The 27,543-nt window shown below is 53.6% G+C and overlaps 1 long non-coding RNA gene across 7 annotated transcripts; it reads left to right on the top strand.

The window, feature by feature from the left end:
• Window positions 1-4,191: 4,191 nt before the first annotated feature.
• On the top strand, window positions 4,192-16,363 carry LOC112530748. 7 transcript variants are annotated; one of them, XR_005858546.2, is made up of 6 exons: window positions 4,192-4,373; window positions 5,064-5,227; window positions 5,326-5,529; window positions 5,630-5,965; window positions 13,506-13,678; window positions 16,115-16,363. It is a non-coding gene; the product is annotated as an uncharacterized LOC112530748 (long non-coding RNA). The 7 variants fall into 7 exon arrangements; XR_005858544.2 differs by lacking the exon at window positions 16,115-16,363 and having other exon boundaries at window positions 5,630-5,730; window positions 5,819-5,965; window positions 13,506-14,731; XR_006938787.1 differs by lacking the exon at window positions 16,115-16,363 and having other exon boundaries at window positions 5,630-5,730; window positions 5,827-5,965; window positions 13,506-14,731.
• Window positions 16,364-27,543: the final 11,180 nt, after the last annotated feature.

The raw sequence follows: 27,543 nt of genomic DNA on the forward strand, positions 1-27,543 counted from the left end.
AGCTGCCCGCGCCTCACTACAGGTCAGAAAACTGCTGCCCTGAGTGTGGTGAGCTCAGCCCTGCTGCATTTCAGAGGGCGATGATGCGATGGCAGGCTTTGTCTCACGCTCACAACATGATGCCTGTGTGTGTTGAAGTGGTTGCTGGCTCCGTGGGGTTGATGGATTGGGTCAGTTCATTGGCACAGGGGCATGGCTGGTGCAGCTGATGGCTGCGTCTGTGCTGTGCTGGGGCTTGGTGCTGCAGCGTGGCACCTGGGAAAGCTTGATCTACTTCCTATTCCGTAGCAAGAGCAAGAACTGGCGTGTCTTGAGGTTTGTTTTGTGAATTGCAGCACGGCGTGCTCACTGGTGCTGAAGGTTTGCCTCTTGCTTTCCAGGACACTGGAGTACCTGGTGAGGCACTTGGCTTGTCTCGCTGGGAGCTGCTCTGCCACAAAGATGCCCGCTAAGAACTTAGCAATTGTGTGGGCTCCCAACCTCTTCAGGTAAACTTCTTTTTCCGTTTCAGCACATTGCTTAGATGTGCTCTCCCCACGGGCACAGTTTCTAGAGGAGGACAATTTCTGCTCACTCGTTTAGACGGGGCTGGTGTGTCCTTGATCATGCAGGAGAATTTCTTCAGTGGCATCACTGATTGCCCACTGCGGAAGTCTCCAGAGCCCAATTGGACAGCTTGTGGCTGGCAAAATCCAGACGTGGGGAAATGATCTGGTATCCATGACTTCTCCAATCTGCCTTTTCTGCAGATCCCAGCAGAACGAGTCTGCCTGCGCCAGCGGAAGAGCTGCCTGCATGGAACTGCAGAGGCAGTCGGACGTGGTAGAATTCATCATCAACCACGCAGACGTCCTCTTCTGCTCCACACCCACATCAGGCATCGGAGATGGAGCAGGTGAGCGTCTTCCTGCATGAGCTTTGTCTTGATCGGACACCTTGATCAAATGCAGGCCTTCTCCAAGATGGCTGAAAGATGCTTTTACTATCGAGGGGCCAGCAGGCTTGTGGGCGTAGATTAGAATATGGCACCCTGTGGCTGGATGCTGAGAGTGTCCAAGCCCAAAGTTGAGAAGGAGAAAACCGTCCCTGTCACGATGATGTTTTGCATGCAGGTGAAGCTTGATGAAAGCGTGGCAGCAAAGCTTTCTGAGTTCCCTGCCCCCCTCTTCTCGGGTTTTTGTTTGCCTGTTTCGATACAGTGAGCTGCTGTGAATGATGACTGTGTTCTTTGTCATGAACGTACCTCTGACCACACGGTTCTTTGGACCTCCTCTTCTTCCAGTGGCTCGGATAAGCAAGGCTGAGAAGCGGGCAGCACCTCCCCCAGAAGTGTGGTGGCTGTGCTGCTGCTTTCTGATCCTCCCTCTTAGCTGTGGTCTTGTCTTCCCTCCCAGGGCGCAGTTCTCCATCAGGGCCCAAGTCTGTGCGGGTGTCTTCTCCCGCCACCATGCTGCTCAGCGTGGAGGAGGCACAGGCACAGAGGCGAGGCCACAGCAGCCCTCCCGCACTGACACGCAGCACAAACATCGAAGTGGAAGAAGGCCCCGCAGCTGCAGGGGGCAAATTCCACACAGTCATCGACTTTCCGTCTGAAAGGTAAAGAGGACTTTCTTTTCCAGCACCTTCCTATCAGGCGTGGTTGGGTGGGCTTTTGTGGGTTTTTCTCCACAAGTGCTAGTGCACAAACTTGCAGAAGCTACGTGACGTTAATGGTGCGTGTGGTGTTGTACTCCGTCTCCGCTCCCTTTGGACTCTGAGATTCAACTAACGCACAGTTGCCTGACGGGCTCAGTGTAGCCACCAAAGGGGGCCATTCCTTCCTCGCTGAGCAGGCAGTCACAAGTTGGATCAAGGCACACGGACCTCTATCCTGGCCTGTGCTGGCTGTACCTGGAAACGTTGGGGTTTTCCAGCTTTCCGGGCCACGTGCCTGAAACCAATTCCAGTTCTCCTCTAAGCAGAGCTGTTGGTCAGACTTGCTGGCACTAGAGACTAAACATGGCAGTGAGGTGAGGCCGATGAGCGGTTAATGCCAGAGTCAGAGATGCTTCTGAATTCCCTCCATGGCTGCACGGTTCCTCAGAAAGCAGTTACGCCTGCCAGCTCAATCAAAGCCATCCCTTCGATGCTGTCCTGGACAGCTGTGCAGCCTCTGCTCGCATGCTCTGCATCCGGGTTGACATGGCTGAGGGGAATGTAGCCAGCAAGACTGCAGGGCTGAGCTCTAGGAATGGAACCATTGTCAACCGTGTGAATCAGAGCGAGCTTCTAAGTTGTGTTTCAGCAGGAACCAGGCAGTGCTAGGAACAAGCAAGTGTTGGCAAGAGCTCAGGGCAGCTCTTCCCTCGCCCTGCACCATGCACGACTCACACCGCTCACTCTTTTCTCCCTCCAGACCAAGTCCACCCAGCAGGGTGAAGGAATCCCCAGCATGCAGTTGGTGTTCCTGCTTCAGGCCAAGAAAGCCATCCTCTGTGGCCAAACGCCAACTGCAGTGCGATGCCAGGGAGCCCTCAGAAACAGAGGTGGTGGTCCTGGCAGGTAAGGGTGCACATCCAGCTGTCAAAACACTGCTTGTCAGCGCCATCGAATTCATGCTTGCAGTGGGCTTGTTCCTCCTCCTAGCGTTCAAGCCCGTGCCTACCATCTTCGGTTCAGCCCTGTCTTTCTTTCCCGAATGAGTCTCTTGTGAAGTCATGATCTGGACCTGCCGGAGCACACCCCTCTCGTGCCTTTCCCCGAGTAGTTTTGGAAAGAGACAGGAGATGGGCACCACTGCAGTATGTCTCAGAATGATTCCTTCTGTCACTTAGGATGGAAGGAAGAGTACCTTTGTGGCTCCGTGTTGCCTCTGTATCAGCAGGCACACGTTTAAACTGTGTAACACTGCAACAGGGTGAAGGCTTTCTGCGAGGGCTTTGGAGTCCAAACAAAAGAGAAAGACAAACAACAAAAGCGCAACAGTTCCTTTCGAGACAGTGCTCCTACTGTTGCTATTGTCCTATTGGCTTTGTCCTGCTGCCACTACATAAGCAAATCTCAAGAACCACTCTCATCATTCAGCTTGTGCAAGTTTGCCACTAACGCCTGTGTATCTACTCCTTCCTAGGTGAATCGAGCCCTCGTCCACGCAGAAGAGCCAGAGCGTATAGCGATGGTTCACTGTGTGCTTCCATCAGTGCAGAGCTGCTAGGAAGCACGAATCGCTGCAGCTCGGATGATAGCCTTCCATATAACACCAGTGATGGAATGAAGGTGCTCATCCAAGTGGAAGCCCTCATCTCTCCCAGCTGTGCTGAAGACGCTGACCTGAGCCTGCCAGAAACAACGGTCACCGAGCTGGACTGTGACGGGGCGCCATTGCAGTGCAGCCCAGCCCAAGCACAGCCCGAGTGCCCCGACAGCAGCAGCTCCACGCAGGATCAGGTCAGCGTCAGCAAGGAGGAGCCGAGCCTTGTGGAGGGGGACTTAGAATCGGAGCTCCAGTCCCAGGCACCGGGCAGCAGCACGAGCTCTGAGCTCCTGCCTCCTTCACAAGAGAGGATGAATGCCATGTGTCCACCGGACCTCTCACGCCCTCCTGGCTTTTAATGAATAAATGCACGCTGGTGCTGGATCAACGCCTTGACTGCCTTCTGAGTCTTCATTCACAGGGATTGGGATGGATGCAAGCAACAGCAAGGCAGCTCATCTTGCAAGGCTATGGCTGTGGGCTGTGCGTGCAGCAGAGCTCCGGGTTTGTTCCCATTTTGTCTGGCTGTGGGATGCGTGCAACGAGAGCTCTGCTCCCATTGTGTATGGTAGCAAATCATCTCGAGCTTCCTGGCTGCTGCTCATGGTTATGCCAAGCTTCCTGGCTGTGGCTGTGTGATGCTTTTGAGTGAGGGCTTTTGGATGCTCTCGGATGCCTCGGCTGCTCCCGCCAGCTGTCTCCTCCCGCCGTGTCCATTGGTGGCTGCCAGCTACGAGCCGGTCCTGCAGAGCATCTCCAGCCCTGCTGTCAGCATCACCACCGAGCTGGGGCAGGAGGAGCTCCCCGTGAGCAGCATCTGCCCCTCCCCCGGCGTCTCATTGGTCAGCGGCAGCTCTGTCCCTCCCCCGGCCTCTCATTGGTCAGCGGCAGCATTTGTCCCTCCCCCGGCCTCTCATTGGTCAGCGGCAGCTCCGCCGGCTCCCATTGGCTGAGCTGCTGTGCGCGGGAGCGGCCGTTGGGAGCCGGCGGTTGCAGGCACGGCTCTCCTTAGCGAAGCGCCGCTCCCGGCAGCCCGGGCCGCCCCGCAGGAAAGCGCGGCGGCAACCGGAGCTGTCCGGGCAGCACCGGGCGGGAAGCCGCGGCTCAACGGGAGCGAGTGCCGAGGACAGCTCCGCCGGAGGTGTGCGGGAGAACGGGACCGGGAGAGGCGCCCTGCATGGCCCCAAGCACCCTGCCCTCCCCTCCCGTCCCCCGTGGAACCCCCGTGGGGTTGGGCTGTGGACTGTAGGATTGGGATGAGTGGTGGGGGACGTGGCTGTGGGATGGGCCGTGGGTTTGGGACGGATCGAGGCCTCGGGTCCCCCAGCGCCACAGTGCTGCTGCCAGCATGTGGGCCGTGCACCCCCCAAGCCCTCCAGCGCTGTTCCCGGTGCCCCCAGACCCCCTGCAGCCCCCCAGAACCGGGGCTAAGGTGGGCCTGTGGCTACTGGGGGCTGCGGGGAGGGATATGGGGCTGTAGGGGGCTGTGCAGGGACTGTTAAGGCGTATGGGTGTATACGGAGCTGAGGGGGACTCTAGGGGGGATCTGGGGCTGTGGTGAGCCACAGGAGGATTTGGTGCCATAGGGGGCTGTGGGGAGATCATGGGCGGGGTGGGGGGGTGGATATAGTCAGTCTGCCCAGGGAGGCTGTGGATTGTCCTTCCCTGGAGATCCTCCAAACCCAGCTGGATGCCTACCTGTGCAGCCTGCTGTATGGAGCCAGTTTTGCAGGAGCGGGGGTGGGGGGGTTTTGGACTCAATATTCTCTAGAGATTACTTCCAGCCTCTTCAGTTCTGTGATTCTGTGATTGTAATCGTTGCTTCTTGCAGCAGTAGAGTGTTTCAGAAGAGAGAAAAAGATGGTGGCCATGAACTGGCTTTCTGTGGCTGGTAAAGCTGTGCTGAGAACTGGGCTGACTATTGCAACTGAAAATGCGTGCCAAGTCTGCAGACGCAGAGGAATAACTATTCCGTGTTGGTTGAGCTTGTCTAAGGTAGGTGTCCTTGCTAGGTGAGCTTCTGCTTTAAAGCATCACGTTGTAATTTTAAAAGCAAGGTTGCCAGTTCTTTTTTTACCCAAGTGATTTTTTAGCACGGAGAGATTTCAGATGCTGTTTGGTAATGGAAGATGGAGAGAGGAAAAGCAAGTAAAAGGCACGCTGTGCATAGCCAGCGCATCCCATTTGTACCGCTGTCCCCCTGCACAAAGGAGAGGAGCATCTCAGCAAGCTTGGCCTGGGCCATGGAAGGGATCATACAAACATCTGGACCAACGTGACAGGAGTTAGTTCTGCAGGTTGGTTGTTTTCTGCTGTTTGTCCCACATCCTGTTGCTCAGTGGTAGATTTGTTCATGTTCAGCGCTACCAGGAATGTCCCCGAGCATTTTGGTTTCAGCTGTCGCAACGCTTTGATCCCCTGCTGCTGGGCTGGGGCGTTTGAGGAATGATGCATGTGCTGATGTCCACCAGGCTTTGGGGATGAGTCTGCGTAGCAGGGTATGTGTGGCAGGACTGAGGCTTGGGGAGCAGGCCAGGTGGAATCCAGTGTGCTTTGCTGTCGTTCTCAGTGCTTGTTTTTGCTCAGGAGGGCAGGTGGTGAAGCTCATGAAGCAATGCCTGCAGATGGGGTTTGCAGAGCAAGAGGTCCGTCCTGCAGGCCTTGTGTGACACGCATGGAGCTGTAGCGAGGCTGCATCAGTGTAAAACAGCAGAAATGCACGGAGGTGTGAAGGTGAGCTGTGGGCTCCAGTAGTGCAGGAGGGGATGTGCGTGCTCAGGGTTTGGCTGCTTCTGTGTGTGTGTTTTATGTGAGTGTGATGCCATTGCTTGGTCCGTTTGAGTGTATGAAACAAGTGTGCCATCCTTTGTGATGGAGTCGTGTGCAAGGAGTTGTCTCGCTCCAATTTATAGGAGGGAGAGGAGGTTCTTTGAAATATGTATGCCCGGCGTGAGATTAAGAAACAGCGGTTCAAATGTTGGTCCGACCAGTTTATTACAAATGTTAATAAGGGAGATGGGGAAAGGGGAGGACGGACGCTATTAAGGATTGGGGTGATGGGGAAGGGAAGGCGAGCGATAGAAAAGATAGAAAGAGGCAAGAATTGCGTAAAGCGGGGATAGTCACCACCAGGATCCGGCAGCTGTCCCGTTGCACGATGTTCCGACGGTCCGAGGCCGAAGGGCAGGAGCAGCGAGGCCGGTCTGGGGCAGCGAGAGGATGCAGGTCAGGGAGGAAGCAGCAGGTCTCAGGTAGCAGGCCCAGGGAAGTCCGTCAGCAAACGGTCCGTAGAGGAGGATCGGAAGGCAGGAAGCTCGTGTCGTGGTGAGAGATCATGAAAGATCAGCCTCTGTGTTGCGGTGAGAGATCAGCCTCCACCGTTGTGGTGAAGGATCAGATGGCAGAGAACCCCTCAAGTCTGTCGTGGTGAGAGATAAGCCTCCACCCGTTGCCGTGGTTGTGGTGAAGGATCAGCTTCCACCGTTGTGGTTATTGGACCCTCTTTTATCCTCCATCTTCTGCTGCCTACGTGACATTCCTGGGTGCTTGAGCAAGAGTCCTGTGCATACCTCCTGAGATGGCCATTTTCCTTGAGATAAGTCCACACAAAAAGACCGCTTCCCGGCCATTAGCAGCAGCTTATCTCTCTCTCGATGCCCCTGGCCTTGTCAGCCAGGACCTGTCCATCAGTGTCCTCAAGACAAAAGATTTCTCTGCCTTTGCCCAGGACTTGCCTGGACTTGTTCCCCAGCAAACTTTGAGTCAATGATATAAAAGAATAGTCTCTTACACCACCCCGTGACTCAAAGATTGCTTAAAAATGGGACACTGGGCATCCATGATGGTGAGAAAAAGATAGCAAGCATAAGGGTAAAGGAGGGAGGTGTTGGGGATTCAAATGTTTCATACAATCATTACAAACATTTTTCAGGTTTGGTTACAAAGTAAATAGGGGATACAACATCTTGTATAAAACATGGAATCATACAAACATAAGAGTTGCAACAGTACACAATGCAACTTGCCATAGACACCACCCCGTGATTCTTCAGGAGTGGTAACATGAATATTACATAATGAATAGAAGAGAGAAAAGAGACAACCGTACATTTGACAATAACCACTAATAATAAATAAACAATTAACAGATTGTTTCCTTTAGTCGTGAGCTTCCTAATAAACATCCACCCTTCACCCCCCCACCCACCTCCCGCTCACCTGGGAGGGGGGGGGCGAAGGCATCAGCTCCCCTTGAGCTTTTGTTCTGGCCAGCAGTTAACTAATTTCTCTAATCTGACTGTGGGTAATCCATTCATCAAATCTCGTGGAATACCCTTTGTCCAGCCCAGAGTCCAAAGTCCATTGCGTTTATGATCAATGCATCGTGTCCCCGTTTTTACTGGGGATGAAACCTTTTTGGTTCCAATAAGTCTTGGGCTAGGAGGCCTGGAGGCAAGGCTGGCTACTGCAAGCCTTACTCCTCTTGGCTCAAATTTACTGGAGGTAGAAACCACCGGCCCATATTTTCTTCCATAGTTAATTAATTCTTGGGCAACCTCTCCCCAAGTCCACACTTTGGATCCTGACTGGTGGTTAGGGGCTACAGATCCCTCCAACGCTGCCCAGGTTCTCTCTCCCTGAGACATGGCTTGTATCTTTCCTTGGAGTTGTATACCTATAGGTTTTAACGATTCAGGAAGTCCCCTGATTAGAGGTGTCAATCTTTCCGGAATTAACAGGTAACATCATGGGTGATTCATGATGTGGCTGCAACTTTCTATCATACATCATTTGGAGACAAGCAGCTTTCTGAACAGTTCTCCACTAACTGGTCGATTAGTTCCGGTAATAGCAAGAGGGTCTCCCCTTTCTAAAGGGTTGAGACCCCCTGCCCAATAGGCAGCCCTCTGTGTTAAGGACCAGGGAGCACGATTATTGCCAGTGGTTAAAAATACTCCTGGTCCCCAATAACCTTCAGCTTCTTTCTCTGTTAGTAGGATCTGGTCTCCGCCAGTGAGACTAACTCTCCAGACGTACTCTGTTTCAGACTCCTTTGGGGAGCGACTGAAATCCTTTTTCAGTTTGGCCAGTTCAGTGGCTGAAAAGGGAATTTCCTTAACATTCATTTGAGGATCTAGATCCTCACTGTTATCGTAAGTATATTCAGTTTTTATCAAAGGACGAATGTGGGCTGGAGAGGCCTCTAATTTATCTAGCCTTTCCTTCACCTCTTGTAATTTCCCTTGAGGATAAACTTTTTCTTGAGGTGCACTGTGGGCGACAGTGTCACCGGTGTCCTTACACATTATCAGCTCCTTAAAAGCTGTTTGCAACAGAACCGAATTATGTTTTTCTCTTTCTAATTGATCCTCAAGACTCGTTATTTGGCTTTGCAGAGATTTTACCAATTCTTGCGTCACTTTAACCGATTCCTGTAATGCTTGAATAGTCTGGGTTTCCGTAGAGTTCTTTTCCTCTCGGAACTCCACAGCTGCTTTTAAAGCAGCACCGAGTACTGCACAAATAAAAGATTTCCCTTTTCCGGCCCGAGTACGAGCCTCATTTTGTAAAACACGAATACGGTCTGAAACACTTTGCAAATTATACCAGTTCTGTCGTGCCCAATCCACCCCTGATACAGAAGGCCGAGCACCATGCTTTTCTAAAAGATCAAATAATACATCTTCACTTTTCATACTGGCCATACTGTTGCTCATTTCTAAATACGCAGAAAGATATACACTGAGAGAGGAGGAGGTACTCCTATTCAAAAGTACAAATAACTCCTTATCGCCTCTCCCACAGAGGCACACCACACCTAAAGAAATGTAAATGTTCCGATCGCGCCTCCCTTTGTTGAGGAAAGCACAAGGACAAAGAGGCTAAACCAACTTAAAATCGCTCCCAACTTCCCTGCGAAGCCACACAAAAAACTGCAAACACCACACCAAAGCAAGGCACACTTCGGTTTCAAAACCCGCAGTTAATTTTAAGCTAAAACAACACTTTCTAGGATTCAACAAAGTGAATAAACTTCTTGGAGAGGCGCACACGTTTTTTAAGTCAAAAAACGTGTATCACTTCCTCACTTCTCCAAGAGGCACGCACGAAAGAGGTTCAAATTTCACACTTAAGTTGCAAGATCCTTAAGTCACAAAATGCAGAGTGGTCTTCCCGAGGAGGCACACACGTATTAAATGCAATTAGACAAGATTCATACGTCCTCGAGAGGTGCACACATAAACAATTTTCAGCAAAGTGAGAAAACTTCTTGGAGAGGCACACACGTCTTTTAAGTCAAAAAACGTGTATCTTGCTTCCCCAAGAGGCGCACACGTAGAGAGGGGTTCACAAAATGCAGAGAGGTCTTCCCGAGGAGGCACACACGTATTAAATAAATACAATTAGACAAAATTCATACATCCTCGAGAGGTACACACATAAATAGTAAAGTTTCAGAGTATGAAGCGATCTTCCTGGAGAGGTGCTCACGTCTAAGTTATCAAAAAGTATCGCTTCTTGCAACTCCAGGAGGTACACGCAGAAAGTTTCAGACTATTATCTGGAAGGACAACACTCTCACGGCGGGTATCCTGCTCGACTACGCCATAAAAAAAATGTCTCGCTCCAATTTATAGGAGGGAGAGGAGGTTCTTTGAAATATGTATGCCCGGCGTGAGATTAAGAAACAGCGGTTCAAATGTTGGTCCGACCAGTTTATTACAAATGTTAATAAGGGAGATGGGGAAAGGGGAGGACGGACGCTATTAAGGATTGGGGTGATGGGGAAGGGAAGGCGAGCGATAGAAAAGATAGAAAGAGGCAAGAATTGCGTAAAGCGGGGATAGTCACCACCAGGATCCGGCAGCTGTCCCGTTGCACGATGTTCCGACGGTCCGAGGCCGAAGGGCAGGAGCAGCGAGGCCGGTCTGGGGCAGCGAGAGGATGCAGGTCAGGGAGGAAGCAGCAGGTCTCAGGTAGCAGGCCCAGGGAAGTCCGTCAGCAAACGGTCCGTAGAGGAGGATCGGAAGGCAGGAAGCTCGTGTCGTGGTGAGAGATCATGAAAGATCAGCCTCTGTGTTGCGGTGAGAGATCAGTCCTCCACCGTTGTGGTGAGAGATCAGATGGCAGAGAACCCCTCAAGTCTGTCGTGGTGAGAGATAAGCCTCTCACCCGTTGCCGTGGTTGTGGTGAAGGATCAGCTTCCACCGTTGTGGTTATTGGACCCTCTTTTATCCTCCATCTTCTGCTGCCTACGTGACATTCCTGGGTGCTTGAGCAAGAGTCCTGTGCATACCTCCTGAGATGGCCATTTTCCTTGAGATAAGTCCACACAAAAAGACCGCTTCCCGGCCATTAGCAGCAGCTTATCTCTCTCTCGATGCCCCTGGCCTTGTCCATCTGTGCTCCTTAAAGGATTTCACAATCCTTAGCCAGGACCTGTCCATCAGTGTCCTCAAGACAAAAGATTTCTCTGCCTTTGCCCAGGACTTGCCTGGACTTGTTCCTCAGCAAACTTTGAGTCAATGATATAAAAGAATAGTCTCTTACAGGAGTCCTATGGCTTTGAGAGCTGACTTGAAGCCTGTGGGCATCACGGAGGAATAGGGGTAGGGGATGAGGGGAGGGAAGTTGGGGTAAGAGGAAGAGGCGTAGGGACAGGAACCTCTTTGGCCGATATGATGTCCTGCCGTTCTCTTTTTGGATTAGGAATCTCTGTGTGTTTTTTAGTGAAGAACAAACTCTGTGTTCAGTTGTGAATGAATGAATTCAGGCCTGCTAGTTGGTGTTCTTCTCTACACGGAGCCGCAATTGAAATGGACGCTCCTGGTGTGATGTGCGGCCCCGCCCCGTGTTCTCAGATCCGCCAAGTTGGCAAGGCCTGGCTCTTGGTTGGTGAGCTGTGCCCAGGGTGAGAGACTTGACTCTTGTGGGCTTTGAGACATGTCTTCGAGTTGCACGTTGTGTTATTTCTGTTGGGTTGACCTCTTGAGCTCCAGCCCTAAGCGAGGATCCAAGCAGTAGCGCAGAAGGAATGGTTTAGACTGGAAGTGCAATGCCAAGGGCTGGAGCCAGCCGGAGCTGGGAAGTGATCATCTCCCCGTACTCAGCACTGGTGAGTCCTCACCTTGAGTAGTGTGTTTGGTTCTGGGCCCCTCACTACAAGGGGGCCCCTGAAAGCCTGAAGTGTGTCCAGAGAAGAGCAATGAAGCTGTGAGGGTTGTAGAGCACAAGTCTGATGGGGAGCGGCTGAGGGAAGTGGGATTCGTTAGTGTGGAGAAGAGGAGGCTGAGGGAAGACCACCTCACTCTGTCCAATGACGTGACGAGTGGTTATGTGGAGGTGGGGGTGGTCCTCTTCTCGCATGGAACTAGTGCTAGAACTAGAGGGAATGGCCTCGAGTTACATGAGGGGAGATTGAGGTTGGATGTGAAGAAAAGCTTCTCCCAGTGAGCGGTCAGACGCTGGAAGGGGCTGCCCAGGGAGGTGATAGAGCTACTGTCCCTGTGGGTGTTCAAGGAACATTGGATGTTGTAGTGAGGGACGTGTCTTAGTGGGAAGGAAATATTGGTGGTAGGTGAGTGGTTGGACTGGATGATCTTGGAGGTCTTTTCCAACCTTGCTGATGCTGTGACTGTTGGAAAGGCATGTGCTGGGTGAGTGCTTTGCTGGGTGAGCATCCCCCTGCTGGAAAGCAGGCAGCTGTTGTCTTTGCAGACAGCCAGATCCATGGGGATTGGAAGCCTTTGGAACCTGAACCTTGTCTTTCCCGTCTCATGCCCAACAACTCATGTTGTTTGAAAGCAGCACCTTAGAGGCAACCTTGATTTCTCCAGCCTTCTCCGAGCTTTCCTAGAATCCTAGAATCGCTAAGGCTGGAAGAGACCCACAGGATCATCCAGTCCAACCGTTCGCCCTTCACCAATGGTTCCCGCTAAACCATGTCCCTCAACACAACATCCAAACGCTCTTTGAACACCACCAGGGTCGATGACTCCACCACCTCCCTGGGCAGCCCATTCCAGTGCCGGACCACCCTTTCAGACAAGTAGTATTTCCTAAAGTCCAGCCTGAATCTTCCCTGGCTCAGCTTGAAGCCATTCCCTCTAGTCCTATCACTAGTCACCTGAGAGAAGAGGCTGCCCCCCAGCTCACTGCAACCTCCCTTCAGGTAGTTATAGAGAGCAATAAGGTCTCCCCTGAGCCTCCTCTTCTCCAGACTGAACAATCCCAGCTCCTTCAGCCACTCCTCATCAGGCCTGTGCTCCAGAGCCCTCACCAGCTTTGTTGCCCTCCTCTGGACACGCTCCAGGGCCTCGATGTCTTTCTTACAGTGAGGGGCCCAAAACTGGGCACAGTACTCGAGGTGGGGCCTCACCAGTGCTGAGTACAGGGGGACAATCGCGTCCCTATTCCTGCTGGCCACACTAGTTCTGATACAAGCCCGGATGCCGTTGGCCTTCTTGGCCGCCTGGGCACACTGCTGGCAGTGTTCAGTCTAGCGTCAATCAACGCCCCCAGGTCCATTTCCTCTACACAGTCTTTCAGGCACTCTGCCCCAAGCCTGTAGCGTTGCCTGGGGTTATTGCGGCCAAAGTGCACTCTGTGCCACGAGAGCTCTCCCGCTTCTACCTGCGATGTGAGACCGTATGGAAAGCCCTGCAGATGCCTGGGTAGGTGATGTCCGTTGCTCTTCCTTTCCCCACCAGTGCTGGACATAGTGGGGAACGGGACTGGGGGACATCCCAGCAGCGGGTTCCTACCTCAGCCAAACTGAAGGGCTGTTCTGATCCGTGTATTTGAACTGGAGTGAATCTGATGCCAATTAGAGAAATGAGGGCCTGTGGAAAAAAAGGAGTGTGCTGCATTTTGTGGTGCAAGATGTTCTGGGCACTGCTGCTAACAATGCCCGGAGGCTTCCTTTTTGATGGGGAGAGGCTTAGCAAGGACTTCTTCCATGAAAGGGGTTCATCATCTATTTCCTTGTCATTGACCTTTCCTACTACTGCTTGAGAAATTAATGTTTCTTGCTGTAGGGAATACACATGCACCCTGCACTTGTATCTGCACAAAGAATCTTCTAAGCATCTCTGTACGTGTTTCTTTTTGGCACTGGGATGGAGCTGTGTGGAAGACAGACTTGGATGAACCTTCAGTCAGGTGCAGGGATGCGTAATGCTCATCTAAGATGTCACGCTGACAGCAGCAGTAGAGAGGCAAATTTCATAGCTTTTTTTTTTTTCATGCTTTTTTTTTTCTTCTTTTGTTTCAGTGATAACCATGGAAGCATGGAAGCATGGAAGCGTTACCCAGACAGACTGAGCATTTGTCACCTGGGCATTCTACAGATGACATAGGCAGTGGAAGTCAGCATTGGAAGCATGCGTGAGACCCCTGCAAAAGAATGATGAGAGTTCCCCTGGCGGCCTCCTTTGGCAATCTCAGGTCTCTGTAAGCTCTTAAGCTGTGTCGTAAGTCCTCCCGTGGTGCTGACTCAGCTCTCCCTGTCTTTGGTGTAGGAGAGCTGGTCTTCAGCTCCTTCCTGTTTCCTGCCTATCTGCTCCCTGCTTTGCCCATGGCCCAGTGAGCCTTTTATTCTTCACCCCCGGACTTGCACGTGTGGATAACAGCATCTGCTTATGTACGCTTCTTTTCTGCTTGTGGTGTCAGGCTGAGCGACGGCTCCCAGCCGAGCTTGTGCTTAGCGAGACACGGAGTAGCTGGAGATGGAGTTCTCTGTGTCACTAAAGCGTGAGCTTGATGGCTGCCGTGAGACAAAGCGAGAGAGTTTGTGTGTTTGATTTCTGTGTTGGGCTGAGCGGGTAGAGCAGGGCAAGGGGGCTGATTTGGACATGCTGCTTTCCAAATATGGTGCTGTTTGTGTGGCAGTGCTTCCGGCGTTGCAAATTGTGTCAGATGTCACTGAATTCCTTGGAATCTGCTGAGTTGACTTGTGCAGGTTTCATTCTGGAGCTGAACCCTTCCTGGCCGCTTCTGTGCATAGCCATGGCTGTTGCTTCTTTCTTGCCTCCTTTCTTTGTTGTGTTTGGCACTGTGCAAGCCGTGAATTGCCAGGGAGCAGCTGAAAGTGCTCTGGAGTTGTGGGGGGCAAACTGCCAAGAAACAAGGTGCAGCTTCAAAGCCCCGAAGTTTGGAGAGAGGAGAGATGCACAGCGCTCTGCCTGGTGCAGGACATGATGTGCTCTGCAAGGCGCTTTCCACAAAGCCCTCACGTCCTTTCTCAAACTGCATCCAAAGCAACCCAGTGCCCTGTGCTTGTTGTACCCAGAGGTATCGGTGCCAGGAGTTGTTGCTGTGTTTGCAATGACATTGTGTCGGCAGGGTGACGTTAATGGGGTGCAATGCCCTCAGTCATTCAAAGCATCCTTGCAGATGTTCCTAGTGAGGGGCATGTTTCATGGACACCATAGGTTGTTTTCTGGAAAATGAAAGAGTGGGCTTGCGTACCTCCAGATGGTTTTCATTTCCTGCTGAGCCCAGTGCACTTCACGTCTGCTGGCATTGCCCCACGGCCCTGTTGTGGTTGAAGCCGGTGGGTGGCTCAGCACCACACAGTCCTTTGCTTACTGCCCCCTTCCCAGTGGGATGGGGGAGAGAATTATGGGGGGAAAAAAAAAGAAGGTGGAACTAATGCGTTGAGAGAAATCTCTTTCCAAAGGTAGAGAAAAGGAAGGACCGAAGTAATATATATGTCTATTTACGAATGTATGTAACAAGTGATGTAGAAGCGGTGGCTCAGCACCTCCCAACCAATGGCCAAGCAGAGGAAGAGAGTGAGATGAACTCCCACCCCCTTCAAAACCCCTTCCACTTGATGTCATATGGTATGGAATATCCCTTTGGCTCGTTGACGGCAGCTGTCCTAATTTGGTTTCCTCCCAGCTCCTTCTTGAGAGCTTTGCTGAGAACGGCCTTGGCTCTGTACAAGTCTGCTTCTCAGAAACTCTAAACGTCAGAGTGTTATTACAGTTGTAGCATCATAGCAGACACTGAAGAAAAATCGATCGCACCTGAGACTAAGACAGCCCCCCAGTGTCTGTGCAGCGAGCCATGTGGGGCTGCAGGTCGTGCATTTCCCTGGCAGCATTGGCCAGGGGTGCTGGGGAGGTTTGTGTGCTCAGCCTGGGCATGGCGCTGCTGTGCCTGTCGACACAGCGTGCTCCGTGCTCTTCAAGCAGCAGAAGAGCGTTTCATGAACAACGGGCCGTAATATTTACTGGAACCAGATGCATTTGTGTCTCTGAGGCTGGGTTTACCCAACAGGCTCTTCTCGAAGGAGCCGTTCTGATTTCCTTTGTACGTGTGTGAGCAGAAGTGCTTTTCCCCCTTGTGTTCTGTCCCACTGTCTGTTGGTTTCCTGTGTGCTGCTTCATCCCTGGAGCTCGCTGCTGCACAGAAGAGTACAGGCGTGTTTATCGCCTGTAGGGGAAAAGGGGAGCCTGGTTGGCGTAGCAGTGAGCAGCAGCTAACGGGCTGTGCAGAGGAGGGCTTTGCAGAAGGAGCAGGAGTGCCTGCGTCCATCTGTATCCTGGGATACGTTCTGGCAGTGAGGCAGCAGCTGTGGCCACAGGGACTGAATGCAGACTTGGCTTGGGGCTGCCATGTGGCGCTTCCTACCCCTACCGTCCTGTATATGCCTGGCAAAAGCACAGCCACCCTGCAGCCACGGCAAGCGTTTGTCTTAGTGTCATGTTTCATGCTGTCTTGCGAAGCTCAGGCACTGGGGGCAGCTTCCCCCCAAGAAAGGGAGGAGAAAATGAGGTCGTCATGGAAGCCAGAAGGCAAAAATGCACTCGGGAAAGAAACTGGCCAAGCAGTCTGGTAGCTGTGCTGTGTTTCTCTTCCTTTATTTCCATGCAGGTGAAAGAGATGGCTGCTCTAAGCCGCCCTTGAAGGGCGCAAAGAAGGACCCTAGTGTGGATTTGCCATCGGCCCAGCAAGAGGCTCAACAGCACCGAGCGCCGTGTCGTGCACTTTGGTCATGCCAACCCCATGCCAGCTTCTCCAGGATTTGGCTGGGATAGAATTCCAACCAGCAACGGATTTCTCGAACGCTGGGGTGCCCTTTTGGAATCCTATGGTCTTGTGACGTGGTCTTGCCTCCCCAGCTTGCCCATCCATGGTGGAGCAGCCGGGTGGCCCTTAGTGATGTCACAAGCGGCTAGAATGAGGGGAGGAGCAGCGCGTGCTGCTTCCCTTCATTGGAGCGCTTGAGCTCAGCGTGAGTACGTGGCTTGTTGCACTTGTGCATCGAGTGAGTCTGTTCGTCTTCAGCCCAGTCTTGCGCAGCGTCTTGTAGGTAAGCTGAGCCGGTGCGGGATAGACGGGTGGGCTCAAAGGCTTGAGAAGTGCTGGCTGGCAGAGCTCCTAGGATCATATTGCTTAGTCTGGACCGTCAGACGCCATTTTCCCGCAGGCCATCCATCCATCAAGGTGGCATTTGTCCCACGGTTTTTCCCCTCGCCTTCCTTGCTAAATTGTGCAGGCTCACTGACCTGCTCTTTCTCTGTCCCCTCCCCACCCTCCGCCTGCTCCCTTGGTGCAGCTTTTGCTCGCGGAAGATCAGAGCAAAGTGACAAGGACCGGCTGCGGGTTTGAGGATCTTCTTCTCCCTTGTTCTGATCTCTTGCCAGGTACGTGCCATGCTTTGTATTGCCACATGGTTCAGCAGCCCGTGTTTAGTCGCAGCGTGTGTAGTAACACAGGCTCGTCCAGCTGGGATGCGGCACTGGTCCCGCGTGGGTTTTTTCCACTTCCCCTCCAGCTCAGCCCTCGGCAGGATGCTGCCTGTAGTGCTGGGAGCAGCTAGTGTGAAGGAAAGCAATCCCTTAGGCAAAGAGCCCTAGCCGCAGTTTGTGCAGGGCTGCACAGCATGAGCCAGGGGCAGAAGCGTGCATGCTTTGGCTGTGGGAGTGTGCCCGACAGCTGTAGGGAGCACAGCGGGCATGCAGGCAGAGGAAATGCGTGGGCAAGGCTGTCCCGTTTGAATAGACTGCACAGAGTGGTTGTTTGTAGAACACCTGCCTCCGCCAGTGGGCAACTGAGAGTAGTTCTGAAGAAGACTCTCAATCCAGTGCTGTGTGAACACAGGAAATGTGTTTCTTTTCTGTTGCAGCTTGTCGAGCCTGCTGTGATGGGCATCGCGAGCAGCAAGATCAGCTGTGGGCCTGACCTGGCATGGACAGAGGTATGGTGTGAAGCTGTGATTGGTCTTTGTTCCCTGACTTGAACCCGCAGTGTGAGCCACAGGTGTGCTCTCCTGCTTTTCAAGATAGAGAGAGAGAGAGCATCCTTCCGGCTCTCTTGGTGTCACTGAAGAGCTGCCTTGAAAGCTTCATTTCCTTGCTAGTGGCATGTAGATGGCACCCTGCAATCCTCCTTGTTTGTCCTCAGCTCCTCACCGTGGCCTGTGCTCTCTGTTTCAGCCTGAGAACCAGGGGAAGCCCTTGCTGGTGCATGAGGAGCCATCTCTTAATATTCCGGCTATTGCTGCTGGCCATGTTATTAAGAGATACGTTGCCCAGGCAGCGGATGAGCTCTCCTTGGAGGTAAGCAGTTAAAGGCGTTCCTTGTTGTCATGGCCAGAAGAGTCTACCGTGTGAATGCATCAGGAATATTCTCCGACACCTTCAGAATGCCCTGTGAGGCGAAGCCCAGAAGATGCAGGTCCAGATAGGACTTGCACTGGGTTGGATGCAGGGAGGAGTTCAGCCATGTGTAAAAGACGGTTTGATTTGGCATGCTTGCACTGTATTCTGTCTGGTGTGCAAGGCAGTGACTCTTGTACGTGCCAGTTCAGCTTTCTGACGGGAAATGCCTGAAGAGCTGCCCCGGTGCAATTGCTCTCAAGCTGTGCGCTATTTGGCAGTGCAGAAGAAGGGCGTCATTTCAGCTGTGCTTTCCTCGCAGCTGTGCTGAAGCTGGGATTGATGTTGCAATGTCTTGCAGGTGGGAGACCTGGTGTGCATTCTTGCTATGCCAGCAAAGGAGCTGAGCCCCTGGTGGAGAGGCAAGCGTGGCTTCCAGGTAGGCACAAGCTTCAGACTTGCGGGCGCAACGGCAGTCAAGTCAGGAAGGTCAGCTTCGAGCTGCTCGGCCTGCACAGGGTGGCTTCTGGACGTCAACAGTTTCCCTGTGTCGGTGTCAGCGGCCTTTCCCTTTGGCTCTGGGCTTGGGTAGGAAACCGTCTCCTCATGTGACTTAGAAGCAAGAGCCTCTCCTGCTCACTGCACAGTCAGGAGTTGACCATGTCTGTCCTTTGTACAAGCACGGAGGACAGAGTCATCTTCTGCGGAACCAAGTCTTGGTTTTGTAGGTCTTTTGGCTGCAAATGTGGAATGAGGGTTCCTTTTCTGCAGGCCATTCTTTCTTGGTTTAACGGTGGAGGCCTGAGAAGTGCTGCATTCAGTCTTCCATCTCTCTTCTTGTTCTTGTTCCAGGTGGGATTTTTCCCTGGTGAGTGCGTGGAGCTCATCAACGGAAAAATTCCTGAGGCCCTCATCGATTCAGCACCAAAGCCAGGTACGGATGTTACATGTGATGGCGCGGGGAAGTCAGAGGGAGTCTTTTTCTGGGTGTGTTCCGTATTGAATAGCTCCTTTATCCATCCCACGTTATCCTCTGTGTTGATGATCCTTCATGCATCCCACGGGGCATACGGCTGCTGTTTTGTAGGCAGTGAGAATGAGGGCTTGGGCAAATGATAGGATCCTCGTAGAATGGCTTGGGATGGAAGGGACCTCAAGGATCATCAAGCTCCAAGCCCCGTGCCTCAGGCTGGGCTGCCAACCTCCACTTTGAATGCCAGACTAGACCAGGCTGCCCAGGGCCCCATCCAACGTGGCCTTGGAGTCCTCCAGGGACGGGGAAAATCCGCTGTTGTATGTACTTGTTGGCAATGTTCTTCCCGCTTTTACGTGCTCTGTAGAATGTGTGACACTCAGCCTGGTCCCGCTGAGCCCAACGTGAAATGAACTGGTTTCTTCCTTGTGTTGTGCAGTGCCAAAGAAGCGCGGCAAGCTCATCAGCTTCCTTCGTTCCTTCGCGAAGGCCCGCCCAAAGGAACCGAAGCAGCGGGAGATGGCGAAGGAGAAGGAAGGGGTGTTTGGCTGTGACCTGGGAGAGCATCTTCTCCACTCTGGCCGTGACGGTAAGAAACAGCCCGTTCCTGAGAGCTTCCTCTGTTGGGCATGTAAAGATGAAAGGGAGATCATGTCTGGCAAGGGGCAGGTTGATAGCGGTGGAGAAAGATGGCAGTTGATGGCTGAAAGGTAAGCTGAGGCTAATGCCCATAGGAGAGCAGCCCACTTGTATTTGCTTAAAGCAAAAGGTGTAAGCCAATGCCACGCTAGCCTGAAAACAAAAGCAGCCTTTTGGCCCAAGAGAGTGTACTGCGTCAGTTTCCTAGCTCTCCTGGACGTGAGGTTTCACGCCTCCATTGCGGTGGGAGCTGTGACTGGGACTTGCAGTGTCTGTGGCTTCCCCAGAATTACTTTCTGCAGGCTGGTTGGCAGGTCCTGGCATTTGTGGAAAGCCAAGAACACGTCTGTGTCCAGATTCCTCCCCGGCTCCTGCCTGTCAGAGACGTCTGTGACAGCTTTCTTTCTCCTCTAAGGAGGAGGCATGCAGTAGCGCGGCTGGGCTTAGTGGATGGGATGTGACAGGAGCAGCGGCTGAAGCAGGACTTGAATCAGGAGCTCAGCTAACCGCTGGCACTTGTTCCGTAGTCCCCCAGGTCCTGCAGAGCTGCGCTGAGTTCATTGAGCAGCACGGCGTGGTGCAGGGGATCTACCGCCTGTCCGGCGTGGCGTCCAAGATCCAGAAGCTACGGTAAGAGTGCTGCGACTGACACAGCTGTCAGTAGGGGCACGTGCCATGCTGCGGGCGTTCTGAGGCCTGCGCTGTGGGGCAGCTGTGTGCAGGCAGCGTGCGCTCAGCGGTGGTGCGCCAGGCTTGTGTCTGTTTGATAGGAACACGGGGCGTTGAGTAGACTTGCTGGGGCAGGAAGTTCTCCTTCAGTCCTTGAGAGCATTGGAAGGCTGTGGGGGACTGCGGTGTCAGCTCTCATTCCCGTTTCCTCTTGTTGGCAGAGCCCTTTGGAGCAGCCCGCACTCCTCCTTGCTGCTCTGGGCTCCTGGCATGTGATTGTGGAGTAGGCAGCCAGTTGTCAGAGCGTTTCTTTTCTCCTGTGAATCAGGAGCCCCTTCCTTTTCTCGACTGTATCGTGTATTGCTTTGGACTTGTCTTCCTCTTTCTCAAAGCCCAATGTTTTTGTGTCCTCCTCTCCAGCCATGAATTTGAGTCTGAGCAGATTCCGGAGCTAAGCGTCCGTGACGTTCACAGCGTGAGCTCCCTGTGCAAGATGTACTTCAGGGAGCTCCCGACCCCTCTGCTGACCGAGCAGCTGTATGGCAAGTTCTCGGTAAGCACAAGGCAATGGCTTTCATGTCCCTCTTCCCTGGGCCTCTTGGCATGGCCTGTCGCATACACACACGCCTGCGCACCTCATGGTCTTTTTTTCTGATTTTCTGTTAGCCCCATGGGGTAGACTCGCACGTCTCTGCCACATCCCACAGTTGCAGCATACTGATGCCACTTTTGGTAGTCCCAGGATGTGGTCACTTCCGTGTTCACAATGCTCGCGAGAATTCCCGTTCTTTTGCTATTCCCAGCTATTTCTGGAACAGGAATGGGGTTAATAGCACAGGTTCCTGGGAGATGAATGCCCACTGCGAGGAGCTGAGGTGCACAGTCAGGGAGGATGTAGAGTGGCCCGGTGCTTGGACCGCTTGGCCTTGATGGCACCAGCTGCGTGCCGCTGTGTTCCCCAGATTTTCTGCCTGTTGGAAGGCATAAAATCCACCTCGGTGCTGAGCAACAGCGCTCTGTCTTCATAGTTGCCGAGCCTGCGGCAGGTATCTCTACTGATGTGTGTCTAAATCCCTCTCTGCTTTCTTCCAGGATGCTGTTTGTGCCGCTACAGATGAGGAGCGGTTGCTCAGAATGCAGGAGGTCATCCAGCAGCTGCCCGCGCCTCACTACAGGTCAGAAAACTGCTGCCCTGAGTGTGGTGAGCTCAGCCCTGCTGCATTTCAGAGGGCGATGATGCGATGGCAGGCTTTGTCTCACGCTCACAACATGATGCCTGTGTGTGTTGAAGTGGTTGCTGGCTCCGTGGGGTTGATGGATTGGGTCAGTTCATTGGCACAGGGGCATGGCTGGTGCAGCTGATGGCTGCGTCTGTGCTGTGCTGGGGCTTGGTGCTGCAGCGTGGCACCTGGGAAAGCTTGATCTACTTCCTATTCCGTAGCAAGAGCAAGAACTGGCGTGTCTTGAGGTTTGTTTTGTGAATTGCAGCACGGCGTGCTCACTGGTGCTGAAGGTTTGCCTCTTGCTTTCCAGGACACTGGAGTACCTGGTGAGGCACTTGGCTTGTCTCGCTGGGAGCTGCTCTGCCACAAAGATGCCCGCTAAGAACTTAGCAATTGTGTGGGCTCCCAACCTCTTCAGGTAAACTTCTTTTTCTGTTTCAGCACAAGGCTTAGATGTGCTCTCCCCACGGGCACAGTTTCTAGAGGAGGACAATTTCTGCTCTCTCGTTTAGACGGGGCTGGTGTGTCCTTGATCATGCAGGAGAATTTCTTCAGTGGCATCACTGATTGCCCACTGCGGAAGTCTCCAGAGCCCAATTGGACAGCTTGTGGCTGGCAAAATCCAGACGTGGGGAAATGATCTGGTATCCATGACTTCTCCAATCTGCCTTTTCTGCAGATCCCAGCAGAACGAGTCTGCCTGCGCCAGCGGAAGAGCTGCCTGCATGGAACTGCAGAGGCAGTCGGACGTGGTAGAATTCATCATCAACCACGCAGACGTCCTCTTCTGCTCCACACCCACATCAGGCATCGGAGATGGAGCAGGTGAGCGTCTTCCTGCATGAGCTTTGTCTTGATCGGACACCTTGATCAAATGCAGGCCTTCTCCAAGATGGCTGAAAGATGCTTTTACTATCGAGGGGCCAGCAGGCTTGTGGGCGTAGATTAGAATATGGCACCCTGTGGCTGGATGCTGAGAGTGTCCAAGCCCAAAGTTGAGAAGGAGAAAACCAGTCCCTGTCACGATGATGTTTTGCATGCAGGTGAAGCTTGATGAAAGCGTGGCAGCAAAGCTTTCTGAGTTCCCTGCCCCCCTCTTCTCGGGTTTTTGTTTGCCTGTTTCGATACAGTGAGCTGCTGTGAATGATGACTGTGTTCTTTGTCATGAACGTACCTCTGACCACACGGTTCTTTGGACCTCCTCTTCTTCCAGTGGCTCGGATAAGCAAGGCTGAGAAGCGGGCAGCACCTCCCCCAGAAGTGTGGTGGCTGTGCTGCTGCTTTCTGATCCTCCCTCTTAGCTGTGGTCTTGTCTTCCCTCCCAGGGCGCAGTTCTCCATCAGGGCCCAAGTCTGTGCGGGTGTCTTCTCCCGCCACCATGCTGCTCAGCGTGGAGGAGGCACAGGCACAGAGGCGAGGCCACAGCAGCCCTCCCGCACTGACACGCAGCACAAACATCGAAGTGGAAGAAGGCCCCGCAGCTGCAGGGGGCAAATTCCACACAGTCATCGACTTTCCGTCTGAAAGGTAAAGAGGACTTTCTTTCCCAGCACCTTTCCTATCAGGCGTGGTTGGGTGGGCTTTTGTGGGTTTTTCTCCACTACTGCTAGTGCAAAAACTTGCAGAAGCTACGTGACGTTAATGGTGCGTGTGGTGTTGTACTCCGTCTCCGCTCCCTTTGGACTCTGAGATTCAACTAACGCACAGTTGCCTGACGGGCTCAGTGTAGCCACCAAAGGGGGCCATTCCTTCCTCGCTGAGCAGGCAGTCACAAGTTGGATCAAGGCACACGGACCTCTATCCTGGCCTGTGCTGGCTGTACCTGGAAACGTTGGGGTTTTCCAGCTTTCCGGGCCGCGTGCCTGAAACCAATTCCAGTTCTCCTCTAAGCAGAGCTGTTGGTCAGACTTGCTGGCACTAGAGACTAAACATGGCAGTGAGGTGAGGCCGATGAGCGGTTAATGCCAGAGTCAGAGATGCTTCTGAATTCCCTCCATGGCTGCACGGTTCCTCAGAAAGCAGTTACGCCTGCCAGCTCAATCAAAGCCATCCCTTCGATGCTGTCCTGGACAGCTGTGCAGCCTCTGCTCGCATGCTCTGCATCCGGGTTGACATGGCTGAGGGGAATGTAGCCAGCAAGACTGCAGGGCTGAGCTCTAGGAATGGAACCATTGTCAACCGTGTGAATCAGAGCGAGCTTCTAAGTTGTGTTTCAGCAGGAACCAGGCAGTGCTAGGAACAAGCAAGTGTTGGCAAGAGCTCAGGGCAGCTCTTCCCTCGCCCTGCACCATGCACGACTCACACCGCTCACTCTTTTCTCCCTCCAGACCAAGTCCACCCAGCAGGGTGAAGGAATCCCCAGCATGCAGTTGGTGTTCCTGCTTCAGGCCAAGAAAGCCATCCTCTGTGGCCAAACGCCAACTGCAGTGCGATGCCAGGGAGCCCTCAGAAACAGAGGTGGTGGTCCTGGCAGGTAAGGGTGCACATCCAGCTGTCAAAACACTGCTTGTCAGCGCCATCGAATTCATGCTTGCAGTGGGCTTGTTCCTCCTCCTAGCGTTCAAGCCCGTGCCTACCATCTTCGGTTCAGCCCTGTCTTTCTTTCCCAAATGAGTCTCTGGTGAAGTCATGATCTGGACCTGCCGGAGCACACCCCTCTCGTGCCTTTCCCCGAGTAGTTTTGGAAAGAGACAGGAGATGGGCACCACTGCAGTATGTCTCAGAATGATTCCTTCTGTCACTTAGGATGGAAGGAAGAGTACCTTTGTGGCTCCTGTGTTGCCTCTGTATCAGCAGGCACACGTTTAAACTGTGTAACACTGCAACAGGGTGAAGGCTTTCTGCGAGGGCTTTGGAGTCCAAACAAAAGAGAAAGACAAACAACAAAAGCGCAACAGTTCCTTTCGAGACAGTGCTCCTACTGTTGCTATTGTCCTATTGGCTTTGTCCTGCTGCACCTACATATGCAATCCTCAAGAACCACTCTCATCATTCAGCTTGTGCAAGTTTGCCACTAACGCCTGTGTATCTACTCCTTCCTAGGTGAATCGAGCCCTCGTCCACGCAGAAGAGCCAGAGCGTATAGCGATGGTTCACTGTGTGCTTCCATCAGTGCAGAGCTGCTAGGAAGCACGAATCGCTGCAGCTCGGATGACAGCCTTCCATACAACACCAGTGATGGAATGAAGGTGCTCATCCAAGTGGAAGCCCTCATCTCTCCCAGCTGTGCTGAAGACGCTGACCTGAGCCTGCCAGAAACAACGGTCACCGAGCTGGACTGTGACGGGGCGCCATTGCAGTGCAGCCCAGCCCAAGCACAGCCCGAGTGCCCCGACAGCAGCAGCTCCACGCAGGATCAGGTCAGCGTCAGCGAGGAGGAGCCGAGCCTTGTGGAGGGGGACTTAGAATCGGAGCTCCAGTCCCAGGCACCGGGCAGCAGCACGAGCTCTGAGCTCCTGCCTCCTTCACAAGAGAGGATGAATGCCATGTGTCCACCGGACCTCTCACGCCCTCCTGGCTTTTAATGAATAAATGCACGCTGGTGCTGGATCAACGCCTTGACTGCCTTCTGAGTCTTCATTCACAGGGGTTGGGATGGATGCGACAAACTGCAAGGCAGCTCATCTTGCAAGGCTATGGCTGTGGGCTGTGCGTGCAGCAGAGCTCCGGGTTTGTTCCCATTTTGTCTGGCTGTGGGATGCGTGCAACGAGAGCTCTGCTCCCATTGTGTATGGTAGCAAATCATCTCGAGCTTCCTGGCTGCTGCTCATGGTTATGCCAAGCTTCCTGGCTGTGGCTGTGTGATGCTTTTGAGTGAGGGCTTTTGGATGCTCTCGGATGCCTCGGCTGCTCCCGCCAGCTGTCTCCTCCCGCCGTGTCCATTGGTGGCTGCCAGCTACGAGCCGGTCCTGCAGAGCATCTCCAGCCCTGCTGTCAGCATCACCACCGAGCTGGGGCAGGAGGAGCTCCCCGTGAGCAGCATCTGCCCCTCCCCCGGCGTCTCATTGGTCAGCGGCAGCTCTGTCCCTCCCCCGGCCTCTCATTGGTCAGCGGCAGCATTTGTCCCTCCCCCGGCCTCTCATTGGTCAGCGGCAGCTCCGCCGGCTCCCATTGGCTGAGCTGCTGTGCGCGGGAGCGGCCGTTGGGAGCCGGCGGTTGCAGGCACGGCTCTCCTTAGCGAAGCGCCGCTCCCGGCAGCCCGGGCCGCCCCGCAGGAAAGCGCGGCGGCAACCGGAGCTGTCCGGGCAGCACCGGGCGGGAAGCCGCGGCTCAACGGGAGCGAGTGCCGAGGACAGCTCCGCCGGAGGTGTGCGGGAGAACGGGACCGGGAGAGGCGCCCTGCATGGCCCCAAGCACCCTGCCCTCCCCTCCCGTCCCCCGTGGAACCCCCGTGGGGTTGGGCTGTGGACTGTAGGATTGGGATGAGTGGTGGGGGACGTGGCTGTGGGATGGGCCGTGGGTTTGGGACGGATCGAGGCCTCGGGTCCCCCAGCGCCACAGTGCTGCTGCCAGCATGTGGGCCGTGCACCCCCCAAGCCCTCCAGCGCTGCTCCCGGTGCCCCCAGACCCCCTGCAGCCCCCCAGAACCGGGGCTAAGGTGGGCCTGTGGCTACTGGGGGCTGCGGGGAGGGATATGGGGCTGTAGGGGGCTGTGCAGGGACTGTTAAGGCGTATGGGTGTATACGGAGCTGAGGGGGACTCTAGGGGGGATCTGGGGCTGTGGTGAGCCATAGGAGGATTTGGTGCCACAGGGGGCTGTGGGGAGATCATGGGCGGGGTGGGGGGGGGGGTTGGATATAGTCAGTCTGCGCAGGGAGGCTGTGGATTGTCCTTCTCTGGAGATCCTCCAAACCCAGCTGGATGCCTACCTGTGCAGCCTGCTGTATGGAGCCAGTTTTGCAGGAGCGGGGGTGGGGGGGTTTTGGACTCAATATTCTCTAGAGATTACTTCCAGCCTCTTCAGTTCTGTGATTCTGTGATTGTAATCGTTGCTTCTTGCAGCAGTAGAGTGTTTCAGAAGAGAGAAAAAGATGGCTGGCCATGAACTGGCTTTCTGTGGCTGGTAAAGCTGTGCTGAGAACTGGGCTGACTATTGCAACTGAAAATGCGTGCCAAGTCTGCAGACGCAGAGGAATAACTTTTCCGTGTAGGTTGAGCTTGTCTAAGGTAGGTGTCCTTGCTAGGTGAGCTTCTGCTTTAAAGCATCACGTTGTAATTTTAAAAGCAAGGTTGCCAGTTCTTTTTTTACCCAAGTGATTTTTTAGCACGGAGAGATTTCAGATGCTGTTTGGTAATGGAAGATGGAGAGAGGAAAAGCAAGGAAAAGGCAGGCTGTGCATAGCCAGCGCATCCCATGTGCACCGTTGTCCCCCTGCACAAAGGAGAGGAGCATCTCAGCAAGCTTGGCCTGGGCCATGGAAGGGATCATACAAACATCTGGACCAACGTGACAGGAGTTAGTTCTGCAGGTTGGTTGTTTTCTGCTGTTTGTCCCACATCCTGTTGCTCAGTGGTAGATTTGTTCATGTTCAGCGCTACCAGGAATGTCCCCGAGCATTTTGGTTTCAGCTGTCGCAACGCTTTGATCCCCTGCTGCTGGGCTGGGGCATTTGAGGAATGATGCCCGTGCTGATGTCCAGCCAGGCTTTGGGGATGAGTCTGCGTAGCAGGGTATGTGTGGCAGGACTGAGGCTTGGGGAGCAGGCCAGGTGGAATCCAGTGTGCTTTGCTGTCGTTCTCAGTGCTTGTTTTTGCTCAGGAGGGCAGGTGGTGAAGCTCATGAAGCAATGCCTGCAGACGGGGTTTGCAGAGCAAGACGTCCTGCAGGCCTTGTGTGACACCCACAGAGCTGAAGCGAGGCTGCGTCAGTGTAAAACAGCAGAAATGCACGGAGGTATGAAGGTGAGCTGTGGGCTCCAGTAGTGCAGGAGGGGATGTGTGTGCTCAGGGTTTGGCTGCTTCTGTGTGTGTGTTTTAAGTGAGTGTGATACCACTGCTTGGTCTGTTTGAGAGCTGGATCCAGCCGGAGCTGGGAAGTGATCATCCCCCTCCCTGTACTCAGCACTGGTGAGTCCTCACCTTGAGTACTGTATTCAGTTCTGGGCCCCTCACTACAAGGGGGCCCCTGAAAGCCTGAAGTGTGTCCAGAGAAGAGCATTGAAGCTGTGAGGGGTTGTAGAGCACAAGTCTGATGGGGAG

The sequence above is a fragment of the Gallus gallus genome, chromosome 3 (genome assembly GCF_016699485.2).
Source record: "Gallus gallus isolate bGalGal1 chromosome 3, bGalGal1.mat.broiler.GRCg7b, whole genome shotgun sequence".
NCBI lineage: Eukaryota > Metazoa > Chordata > Aves > Galliformes > Phasianidae > Gallus > Gallus gallus.